We start from the raw sequence: 13,525 nt of genomic DNA, 5'->3' as shown, positions 1-13,525 counted from the left end.
TATTATGCCCTTTGCTCCCCCAAATATTATGATCTCTTACCATCTCTATTTGGATGCTTTTGATCCATTCGCTTCCACTCTTCCCAACCTATATAGCCTCCGCCCTGTTTGCTATACTGTTCTCCTGCCCAGGTCGTTTTTCTTTTGGAGCTCACTACAGGCACCTTGCCTTTGCTGCTGGCGTCACTTGTAACAGTTTCAGCGAAACATTACCAACATCAGTCTCAATACTCATTATATCGTTTAGCCTTTTACTTGCTTCAGTCATTAGACGGCATCCATGCTGGGGCGTCGTCCTGGAGGGTTTAGTCAAACAAACTGACTCCAGTACTTATTTTTATGCCTGATACTTAGTCCATCGGTGGTGCCGATGTAGTATGTGATCTACATGCCATTTTGATCTACAGCAACTTAAATTAAGACTGTTTGTGCAGCGAAAAATAGGACGGGTTTCACCTCTTATTTTTCTTTATTTTTTCCACCATTTCTCCTCCACATTTACTGCATGGAACAATATCTCTATGTCCATCAAGGAGTTTATATATTACCTAACACTAATCACATATTATCAAACGATGAATTTAAAAACTTCATTTAAACCTTTAAACCGACTGCAAATGTATGTTCCGTGTGACTTAGAGGTTTGACTGTAATCTATGGATGTTGTTAATTTGAAGATTTTTACTATAACTTACACCACCAGAACGATATTCTCGCTGTTGCATCATTCTGAACATTAAACTACAAAGAGTAATCGCAACGCATAACACTAGGCTGCATAAATTTTAATAAATTACCAAAAATTCTATGCAGCTTCTTCATCTAGAATAACCTGAGTGTAAAATTTTTTTGCTCTCCTCACGACATCTTACAATGGGCTCAGGGCTAAAAGTGTTTAAATCATAAAAATTTGTTTTGGTTTATATACCAAACCAACCGGACGTCGACATGAATTTTACATGTAGATCAAAAAGTCGGCATAGATCACAAACTATACCATTTGAACTAATGTAGATCACAAGCTATACCAGAAACATGTATCTAGATCACATACAACACCAGTACCCCATCGGTTTCTTTTGCCGAACTGCTAAGTTAATGAGATGTAAACAAACAAAAAAATAGTTGTCAAAGTGCAAGTGATATGTGTGTGTGTGTGTGTGTGTGTGTGTGCGTGCGTGCGCGCGCGTGCATGTGTGTGATACCACCGCCTGACAACCAATATTGGCGTTTTTACGTCTCCGTAAACTAGCGGTTCGGCAAAAGAACCCAATAGAATAAGTATAAGGCTTTAAAAAAATGCACTGGGATCGATTCATTCAACTAAAGTTTCTTCCAGGCGGTGCTCTAGCATGGCCGCAGTTTAATGACTGAAACAAGTAAAGATTAAAAGATAAAAAGACTTCATTATTCAAAGTGACATATTAGGAAGCATTTTCAAGGAGGTTGTGCTGCTATTTTAAGTATATCAGCTACGTAGGTCCTCCCTCGTTGCCTCGTACGAGAAACCATGGATCCGGGTTTGGTGATACGTGGCAATAAGATATTGGTAGATGAAATAAAAAGATTGATGGACAGGTGGCTTTGGGTGAGAAGAAAGAAAATACCACTTAACATATAGCTATTAGAGAGAGAGGGATAGAGAAAGGGGGAGAGAGAAGGGAGAGCGGGGGACAGATGGATGGAGTTGTGAGGTGTGAGACGAAATAGATTTGAGGTTGGCGCTCAGGTGAAGGTAAAGTGGGTAGGGTAAGAGAGCGAGTGTTTTGAGTGTACATAGTTGACCTATGTCACACCGGACACTGGTCAAGAGGAAAATCAGTACAGACAAGACCGATACGGTTCACCGAATAACATCTGACTCTCCACGGTAAACATATAATGCAACACACACAGACACACGCACACACGCATACACACATGGTCTAACACACACACACACACGCACACACAGCGCATATATGTATGTATGTGTATATATATGTGTATGAGTATATATGCGCGTAAATATATCTACACATGCACACACACGGTTACGCACACACACACATGGTCTCATACACACACACACACACACGGTTACACACAAGACACACACATGGTCTCACACACGCACACACAGCGCATATATGTATGTATGTGTATATATATGTGTATGAGTATATATGCACGTAAATATATATATACATACACACACGGTTACGCACACACACATGGTCTCATACACACACACACACACAGTTACACACACACACATGGTCTCACACACATGGTCTCACACACACATGGTCTCACACACATACACACACAGTGCATATATATATGTATGTATGTATGTATGTGTATATATATATATGTGTGTGTGTATGAGTATGTATGTACGTAAATATATCTACACATACACACAGACACTCACACACATATATATAGTAATAATTAACGAAGATGCTTATACACACACACACGCACACACACACACACACACACACACACACACGCACACACATATATTTATAATTAACGAAGATGCTCACAATTCATGTGTAACGTTAAAAATAACCACGTCGTGACTACAAGCCCCAAATACCAAACATACTAACACCACCCACACAAGCGGATATAAAACTGGACACACAGATATACAATTAAACTGACCATTTACACACACACACACACACACACACACACACACACACACACACGCGCGCGCATACACACACATACACACTCATACACATACAATGCGGCAAACTGGTAGAATTGTAAAAGCGTCAGTAAAAATGCCGCATGGCATTTGTTCCCGCACTTTAGCTTTCTGAGTTCATACTCAGCTGAGGTCAACTTTTACTTTTCATACCTGCGGGGTCGATTAAATAAAATATCAGAATATCCACTAAGCCCTTATCGTCGTCAAAATCAATTAATCTACGAAAATCGTTGAAAATAATTATAAACTGGCTTTTAAAAATTATGGCAGCTGGAAACTTTCCAGAAGGAACTTCCTTTGGGTGTGACATTATGAAAACACTTTTCATGTTCGATTAAGAGATACGTTAGGTTGTTTCAGGGGTCGGAATTTTTCAGTGAAGCAAAGCTTTATGTCCCATAATATGTCAAGCTATTTGAGAAACCTTATCAATAATATTCTATCTTATTTTAGAACATATTAATGCTTCGATAAATGCGTGCTCCCCCAACTTTCTGGTAATCTTCCAATATGGCGCCGGCCACCACTTCGATTTCTAAAGTGTATAACCATGACGGTAATATCGTCTGCGTATTCTAACATGGCAGTTTGAGCTGGAGTGAGATTACCTTCAAATTTTGCAACCTTCGCAGCAATGCTTATCGCTCGGCCGTTCAACATGTCCGCTACTACATCTGCTGAAGTGGTTTTTTAACTGTACTTTGCGCATGTGCCTCTGTGTGTGTGTGTGTGTGTGTGTGTGTGTGAGAGAGACCCAGCATGCACGCCTGTATGTGTATATGCCTGTATATGCACAAACACATTGATGAAGGCGAAACAAAATGTATCTTGTCGGATTCACTGCCTTTAAAATGGATGAACAATGATACAGTAAGATTGCGTTTGTTATCCAGGCTAACCTGGGATTACACAACAACAATAAACCTTTTGACGTGTTAAATAATCATATAACCTCGAATTTCGTTCGTCCATTTTAAAGACGGTACAGAGAGACTTGAGGGAGATTTGGCTACTATTTTTAGAAAGTCAAGCTTCTACGTAGAGGTTCTCTTTCAGTGGCTTGGGTTTAAGGATATCTTTAACTTAATGACCTGTCCTCCTTAAGAAGTAAAAAAAACAATGTTTCGGGTGGTATGGCACCCGACCCCTGGAGTGCATCGGTGATTAAGGCAAAAATATCGTCTGAATTCACGCATACAAACAGGAAAAGCATAGGCCCGCGCACACACACATGTACACGTACACACACACACACACACACACACGTACACACACACACACACACACACACACACACACACACACACAAATATTTAGGGTGCCGCTGATCTTTGACTGCTTACTAGACAACAGTCTATTGTCATAGTCATAAATGTCTGTTTGAAAAAAATGTATGAATGTATGTAAATATATACATATATAAATATATACATATATAAATATATGCATATACATGCGTACATGTATGTATGTGCGAGAGAGAGAGAGAGAAAGAGTGTGTGTGAGAGAGAGAGAGTTTGCGCGCGTACGTTTCAATAAGGATTTACTTTACCAATGAGATTTGAATTATGATTACAGCTTCATAAAAACACGCACTCACACACACACACACACACACATAGGATCGTTTGTAGAAATACATAAATCCGGAGGAGAAGCACGCTCTAAGATGTGGAAGAGTTAATGTTGTAGTGGGGTAAGCCAGTTTATGGGGTTACCCTGGGTTTCTTGTTTATAAGAGGTTTAGCCTTACAAGCGTATCTTCAGACCCCAAACACCGGTGACCTGGGACCTCTTTGAACGAGAAACCCAGGGTGACCCCATAAACCAGCGCATAATATGTGTGTGTATGTGTGTTTGTGTGTGTGTGAATGTGTATCTTCGAAACGCCTAGTTTAGAATAGAGGCAGCTGATGAAGGAAAAGTTCCATAAGTGGCTCGTCTGATTTCCTATGTGTTCGTTCTGTTGTCTGTAAACAAAGTCCGTTTTTGTTTTTTATGTCCCCGTTCACTTTTCTGACGTCCTGTACCCGGATATGCATCTATATATACATGTAGATGTAGGTATGTACATATATGTATGTATACATGCATATGCTCATATACCATTTGTATTATTATATTATCGAACGCGACGCGTCCGTTTGCAAGTAAGTTTCAACTTTATATATATATATATATATATATATATATATATATCAGAGGGTAACAGTAACTGGTAAGCCGAAGCTTCGAAGTATTTCTACCCCGCTTCTTTAAAAGTTTAATAATGTACTGTACCCTGTACCGAAAAAGCATGTTTGTGTGTGTGTGTGTGTGTGTGTGTGTGTGTGTGTGTGTGTGTGTGTGTGTGTGTGTGTGTGTGTGTGTGTGTGTGTGTGTGTGTTTGCATGTGTGTGTGTGTTTTCTTCCACCTACATGCGTGCATTACTGTACCATCTTCTTCGTGATTTTACAGGAATCACTCTTCTTCAGTACGTACGTTGAAGTCTGTTTTGCTGAGGAGGTCTAATAAAATGGTAGCATGCCCTGAGTTGTTTCCCATGTTTACCGAATTTATTACAATATCGTTGGTCATTGAACTAATGTTGTCGTTTCAACATAAGTACGAAATCGGCTCCTTATATTTGACATTGATACTTCATTTTATCGACCCTTTGATGATGAAAGTTAAAGTTAACCTCGTTCAGATTTGAACTTCGAACATAAAGAATAAATATTGTGAAGAATTTCATCCGACACCCTACTGGCCATGTTTATCCTCCTGTATATACCCATACATCATTTCCAATATTATTTCTGCTCTTTAAGTTTTATACTTTACTTGCTTGAATCATTAGGCTGAGACCATGCTGGGGCACCGCCTTGAAGTCTTTTAAACGAAAGTATCACCCCCACAATACTTTACTTGCGTTTTTCTTTAACTTATTCCAGCGGTGTCTATAGCAAGAGCATTAAGTTATGAGAACGTAAACAAACCAACACCGGTAGTCGAAAAATGAGAGGGCTGGGGCACAAAAGACAATTTTATATACATAAGCACAAGCGAGGCTATATGGTAACGTGCTTGCTTCCCAACCACTTGGTTCTGGGTTCAGTTCCACTGATTGACACCTTGGGCGAATGTCTTGTGCTTTAGTCACGGGTCGATCTGTGACTGGATTTGGTAGACAGAAACTGAAGGAAGCCCGTCGTATATATATGTATGTATCTATATGTGTGTGTTTCCGTGTTTGCGTCTGTCCCCTACCACCGTTCGACAATCGGTGTTGGTGTGTTATTGTTCCTGTAACTTAGCGATTCGGCAAAAGAAACCGATAGGGTGAGTACCAGGTTTTAAAAAAGAAATAAGTAAACCTCAACATAGTAAAAAAAAAAAAAAAAGACAAGGGATATCTCTCACAAAACATTTTGTACAAGGGGCCTCGAAGTGGAACTGAACCACGTGGTTGCAAAAGGCGTTTCTTAACCGCAAAGCCATGCCTGTGCTCTGGTAAATTATTATTTTCCAAAATGAATAGCCAGTGTGTTAGACAATAATAAATAAACAGGCGAATGTGTTTGAAGTATTCAGTTTGTCCTCAGTAGCGTATGCAATTCATTGAATGATGTTGCTATAGCTTCATATACACTGTTTTGTACGTCGATTAGAAATTGGGGGGTTTATCTATCAATTCGTTATAAATTTTATAAAATGCTGGCAGTCTTGATTGGAAAATTCCCTGTTCGGTCATGCTTGTTGGTGTTCTTTTATTCCTCAACTCCATTTCTTTTTAAATCCTTTCCGAATTTTTATATCTCGCAGCACGGTTTCATACCATGCGTTCTTCTATTATAGTAGTTATTGGCAGTGTATCTTCCGATGTTTTTTTTTATTACCTTATTGATATCACGAAGCAATTTGTTTATATATATATATATATATATATATATATATATATATATATATATATATATATATATATATATATATTTGAAAAACGACTCTGATTATAGAAGCGGCCACGTTTTCCGAAATCGTTTTTCTTATTCAGCATCCCTTTGTCTGGATCATTAGTTCAATACATCTTTTACTTCCAGGATCTTTTCCCTTCCTTTCATATTGGATTCTCTTGGTATTTAATTCGGTTTTTGTTTTTCTTTGTTTTCTGTTTTCTTCATACTAGACCGCTTCCATTCTGTTTCGTTGAATAAAGATATGTCTTGGCAATTTCATGTTAATTTTTATTACATTTTCTTTACACTGTTCTGGTGAGTTTGGTAAGTGGGAATTTTACTCTATTAGAGTCGCTCCCGGTTTCTGACATGCCTACTTAGTAAATTAAGTTATTTAACCTATTATGTTCAGGTTTGGTTTCTCTAGAAATAATTTCTTCGGAGATCCAGTTATGTTTGGATATTTTTCGGGACATTTCTTTATTCGTATCTCAGCGAACAGTTTTCATTGATCCATGATTATTGATTTCAATATATACTCACTTCTATTTTGTCTATTGTTTTCACTTGTTTTGTTATATTTTCTTCATTGTCCACTCTGTTGATTCTCTTGTGACGTGTGTTTTGTTCTGTGTGTTGTTGAAAGAATATGCTTTATTATGGCTTCGCTTTCGCATTATTGTTTCCCTGTGGCACTGTGTGATCATCGCTTCTATGCTGAGGTTTACTTGATAATTTTCTCTCCACATTTTTTTTTAATAACTTTTCCGTAATCTGTTCAGTTGTGCCATTTTCATTGTTCTTGAAGACTTATTCATTATATTCGTGTTAGTCTCTGCTGTACAATATTCTTTGTGCTGTTTCGGATATAGGGACATTTTTGTTGTGTTGATGTCAATGGTGTGTGTAGCATCGGTTATTTCTTTTATTCAAATATTTTCCTTCTATATTTTATCTTCAAATCCTGCCCCTAGCAATTTTCTTCTCTTTTTCGCGTTGGACCAATAAAATAAATATTAATCAGAAGCTGATCCAATTCAATCAACTCTACCTTTTTGCCTACAAGGCATGGCAGTGTGGTTAGAAAGCCTTCATTGCAACTACGTGGTTTCGGGTTCAGTACCATTATGCGGCACCTTGGGCAAGTGTGATCTACTATAATCGAAGGAAGATTATTGCCCTATGAGTGAATTTGGTAGACGAAAACTGTATGGAACCCCATTGTGTGTGTGTGTGTGTGTGCGTGCGTGTGCGTGTGTGCGTGCGCGTGTGCGTGCGTGTGTGTGCGTGTGTGTATTTGTTCCCCCACCCACCACTTGACAATAGGTGTTGGTTTGTTTGTTTGCATCCCCGAAACTTAGCAGAATAAGAACAAACCTTGACAAACAAGTACTGGAGTGTGGGGGGGATGTGAATTATTCGACTAAAGACAGAACTCCAGCATGGCCGCCGTCCACTGAATGAAACAAATAACGATAAAAGACATGACCACCATTTAGCTTTTAACCATATGTCCCCTAATGGTCAACTACTTGACCCTGGGTTCTGTTCTGTTGCAAGTACTCAATATAAGTCTCTGGTCTGAAAAGGATTTCATCCCTTCCTCCTATAAATCTTTGAGGTACTGGAATGTATCACTGTAACTGCTCTTTAGTCCAGTCAAATTAGCTGATATTCCCCAGAACCCACCACTAATTGCAGCAGAAACGAAACCTGCTGGGATTTGTTCAGTAGGGTATCCTTCATGATATACTAAAAGTCCCACAAAATCTTTTGAGTGGAACAATATTTTTTTCAGGGGTGAACTTTTGGATTTCAGGATTAGACGACCAGGGTACAGACAGGCACGAAGGTATCAAGATATTTTTCGTGTTCTAACCTGTTTTTCAGGCATTATCTTTCACATGGAAATGTCTGCCAAGTTTGGGGCTGCCCTATACCCTTACCAGGGGTAGGGTGTAAGCGGAGAGGTTGAGACTGATAGAAACTGCGGCCAACCTCATTAGAAGTGATGCTAAGTCAGTTGTACAACAGAAGGACACTTATCCAACTAGTCTTTCTATGAGTGATATCTCAGAAGCTACTAACTATATTCCCGAGTTACTACGCTTACTACTGAACACCGTATTTGTTAGAAAAGAAAAAAACAGCTGGTGTGCTCATTGGGGTATGTAATAATGCAGGCTGCTCGCCCCAGAGTTCTGACTGCACCATTGCAATTAGGTCTAGGTGTGCAAATGCATTCGCATTTTGCCTCAAGATTTCTGATTGACACACTGAATGCCCATGGATTCTGTAGTTCATATTCAGAGGTGCAAAAATATGAACGGGGTGCAGCTGTCAACCAGGGATTGGACATTCCAGAGTTTGTTCATTAAGTGGCCGACAACGTGGATCATGACACGAGGACTCTTGACGGCTCTGAGTCATTCCACGGAATGAGTATTATAGCAGTTGTAACGCCCAAATGTGATGGCACCTCAGTGGTAAAACGTGTGTCTGTGACAGCAGAATGTGTCCTGCAGCAGGACACATCTGCATTAAGAAATTCATATCGCTTGGTGATGAACTTGCTAATATCAAGTATGAAGCTCTACCAGAGGAACCCAAACACAGGGAAAGACCCAAGGTAGATCTCCTGATGAAAACGTTCCAGTCAGTCCGGTTACCAAGATCAACATGATCGGGATATATGCAAATGGTAAACAGAGACCACCCAGGACAGTCATCCACCATGTTCCTTCCCATGGTTGATATGAACCCGAGGGACATGACATGTGTCAATTCAACCTTACACTTCGTTGCAGAATATGGCAAGCTCTATGGAGCAACACCAGTGCTTCCTTTTGACCGACCTTTGTGGTTCAAGACAACTATAATTGCGGAAAGTGCTGGAGAAGAAAGTCATCTACATCCGATGGTTTTAAGACTTAGGGGATTTCACATACCAATGAGCTTTCTGGGTAGCATTGAGCACTTGATGAGAGAAACAGGCTCTCAAGAATTCTTGGAAATGATCTTCGCTGGGAACACTGTTACCCATATATTCACTGGAAACGCAGTTGCTCGTGCCATTCGTGGTCATCTCCTTGTAGATTCCGTACTTCACACACTTCTCTTGAGCTGCCTGTTGGGAATCAAGTTGTCTTTATCTAATGACAGTGTACCACTGGAATTGGAGACAATAGGGAACCTTTATGATGATCTCCTCTCTGGTGAAATCACGCTCAATGATGTAGAATCATCATTGTACCTGCAGGATCTACAACAGAAACTTGAGACACACAAGGATATATTGGAATCGAAGTACTGTACTGCACATCTGTGGCTGCAATACACAGAGATGATAGACATTATGAGGTCATTCATGCGATCAGAACGAATCGGAGATTGATCGCCTCCGTCTGGAGACGTTGCAAGCCATGCTTCCGTACTTAGATGCTTCCACCATAACTTGTACACGAAATTGCTACACCTCTAACTGCAGATGCCAAAACTGGTAGACACACACCTCAATGTCTACCAACAGTTCATCCAGGGACTACATGTAGTCAGGAGGGGTGACCGCTTCTGGGCAGGGTTCTCTCCAAACCTGGTGATCGAACAGGTACTAATGAGAAGTATAGTGACGAGTGGGAGTTTCACAGAGGGAGGGGAATGATAGAAACCCAAAGACCAGTCTGGGCAATGGAACAGCTGACATTCATCACTTACAAGACGAGTGAACCACATAAAGACATATCACAAGCTCGGCAAATAAGGAACAGTAGTAAGTGTAGCAAATCGTTGTCCTTCATTGACTGGAGGTCTCCATTCGGAGGAGGCTCATCCCGTTGCAACATAGTCAGCGGAATCTCGACTGGTTCCGAGATTAATGTGGATGATGCAAAAAGGATCGGATATGACATTCTTAATGAAATGGTTGGACAATATTTGGTCAAGTACAGTTTCAAAAGGAAAGCAAAATAGTGATGCTTTTTCATTCTGTTATTTCACCATGTTCCAATCCAACGATTCTTTGGGACTTTTAGTATGCTATAAGAAACCTTTATCCAAGACAAATAACGCTGGGTTCGTTTCTGTTGCAATTAGTGGTGGGTCCTGGTGTACATTTACTGAACTACTTCTTCTCCTAACTAGATCATTAAAAACTAATTTGGTTCCGAAAAACTTCACTAATCTCGCCAATCAGTCTGAGGCGATGTGCAGAGGTCAAAAGAGTTACCACTTCTCAAATGAAAATTTTAATTGCAAAAAATCAATATTTTTTTTCACTTTTATTTTTTTAATCAAAAGATAAACTTTCTGGGGGTAATCAAATAATAAACTTCGTCCGATATTTATTACGTTCTTCCGGTTTGTCTTTTATTAAAGAAATAAACACTATCACAAACAATTATTACTCTATTGAGAAAATCGACCCACCGTCATATTTTTGACAATGAGATGTAAGTAGTCTTCCTCTTTCTTCAGGCTAGAGCAAAGGATGTTGCGTTGGGGGTAGATCTTTTCCTCTCAGACTAAACTTCCATTTTTCAAATACCACACGAAGAGAAAATAAAGGAAGTGTTGCTTTGCAGTAAATTTTATGACTGGTGATTAAGGATGGTGAAGTTGTGCTGTTAAATAGGCCTACCCTGACTGCATGACTGTAAGCTGGTGGCAACAACAGGAAGGGAGACATTTCAGTTCCAGGACCTTGAATTACCCTTTGTAGATCTCCTCTCCACTTTTGTTATTCTGTATTATTGTTATTACGTTTTATCTTATTATTTTATTCTTTTTCGTGTTTCAGTCATTTTGACAGCGACCATGCGGAAGCAGCATCTTCAAGGGTTTTAGTCGAACACATCGATCCCAAGACTTTGTTCTTAAGCCTTGTAGTTATTCTATCGGTCTATTTTGCCGAACTACTACGTTACAGGGACGTAAACACACCAACACTGGTTGTCAAGCAGTGATGGGGGGACAAGCAAACAACCATACACACACTTGTATATATATATATATATATATTATTTTGCTTAAAAGAGTTCCAACACTGTCTGTTTTTTATGTTTTATTTATATTCCTGCAGAACTAATGTGGGGTATAGAATATGGAATATACAATATATAATATGATATACAATATACAATATAAAATAAAATAAAATAAAAATGGATGGCACCATGAAAGAAAGTATTGAATGTAGATGAAATATTGAGTGTTCAATATAAAGGATCAAATATATAAATATATAAATATAAATATATATATATAAAGGCGACTCGAGTTTCAGGGCTATTTCCCTTCGTCATGGCCGGTATGACAGACTTTAACAGACTGTCATATATATATATATATATATATATATATATATATATATATATTGCACCTCTATTTGCAGATGACAAAACTGATAGACACACACCTCAATGTCTACCAATAGTTCATCCAGGGACTACACGGGTTAATTACGTACATACATACACCCGATCTATGAACACATAGAAATAGTGTGTGAGAACTATTTTGGTGGTGTGTTACGGCGATGCACATGCAGAAGAAAATTAAATTACGAACAAACTCCCTGATAATACTCAGTGTTATCAGGGAGCGTTTCCTTAGCGCGATCCCGCAGTAAATAAGGTGAATAAACAAAACACGTACATTGTATATGTGCGACCGGTAAGATATATATATATAAGGATTTGGTAATGAGATAAAGAACCAAGGCTGTATAAAATATAGAACATTTATATATATGTGTGTGTGTGTGTGTGTGTGTGTGTGTGTGTGTGCGCGCGTGTTTATGTCCCCGTAACTTAACGGTCCAGCAAAAGAGACCGATCGAATAAGTACTAAGCTTATAAAGAATAAATCCTGGGGTTGATTTACTTGACTAAAGACGATGCTCCAGCATGGCCGCAGGCAGTCAAATGACTGAAACAAGTAAAAGAATAAAAGAATATGCTTCGTTTGTACTTGCTTTGCAAGATTCTTGATGTGAATTCGTGTGTCGAAATAATTTTTATTGTTTCTTGGAAAAGTCATTACACCAATAGATATTTAACCGATTGACTAACACTAGAGAAGTAGAACTGCACCCGTGTGTGTGTTAACATTATTGCCGTAATGACTCACCCAAAACGCAACAAAATATATATATAGTTTTTCTGTTAACTATTTTCTTTCGCCATGAACTTTCTGTTTGTGGGTGTCAGGAAGTGGAACCTATAAACCATTACAGATATCATTGAAAGCGTCAATTATCCGCTGTCTCCATTTTTATTTTATAGACTGAAGCAGGGGACTAAGATTTTATTGGTTCAATAAAATATTTTCATTTTCTCCTCAACTGAGGCTCCAAGTCATCTAAATTGCAACCCTCTCCAATGAAATATATTTTGTAAAATGAATTCTTTTACTTGTTTCAGTTTATTTGACTGCGGCCATGCTGGGACACCGCCATTAGTCGAACAAATCGACCCCAAGACTTATCCTTGTAAGCCTAGCACTTATTCTCTCGGTCTCTTTTGCCGAACCGCTAAGTTACGGGGCGTAAACACACCAGCATCGGTTGTCAGGTGTTCTTGGGAGGACAAACACAGACGCACGCACACACACACACACACACACACACACACACACACACACGCATATATATATAGAGCTTCTTTCAGTTTCCGTCAAACAGATCCACTCACAAGGCTTTGGTCGGCCGGAGGCTATAATAGAAGAAGATACTTGCCTAAGGTGCCACACAGTCGGACTGAACCCGGAAGCATGTGGTTGGTAAGCAAGCTACTTACCACACAGCCACTCCTGCACCTATGTACTTTCTCTAAACAGATAATAAAAATGGTTCTTAAATTTTAGCACAAGGCCAGCAAGTTCAGA

General features: G+C 39.2%; 2 pseudogenes; both read left to right on the top strand.

Moving 5' to 3' along the window:
- The first annotated feature begins 9,207 nt into the window (after positions 1-9,207).
- On the top strand, positions 9,208-10,037 carry LOC149137293 (uncharacterized; annotated as a pseudogene).
- A 93-nt stretch (positions 10,038-10,130) lies between these two features.
- Positions 10,131-10,612, top strand: LOC149137292 (uncharacterized; annotated as a pseudogene).
- The last annotated feature ends 2,913 nt before the right edge of the window (positions 10,613-13,525 follow it).

Source organism: Octopus bimaculoides, chromosome 2 (assembly GCF_046866305.1).
Source record: "Octopus bimaculoides isolate indiv1 chromosome 2, ASM4686630v1, whole genome shotgun sequence".
NCBI classification, from domain to species: Eukaryota; Metazoa; Mollusca; class Cephalopoda; order Octopoda; family Octopodidae; genus Octopus; species Octopus bimaculoides.
This window is presented reverse-complemented; position numbering and strand designations above follow the sequence as displayed.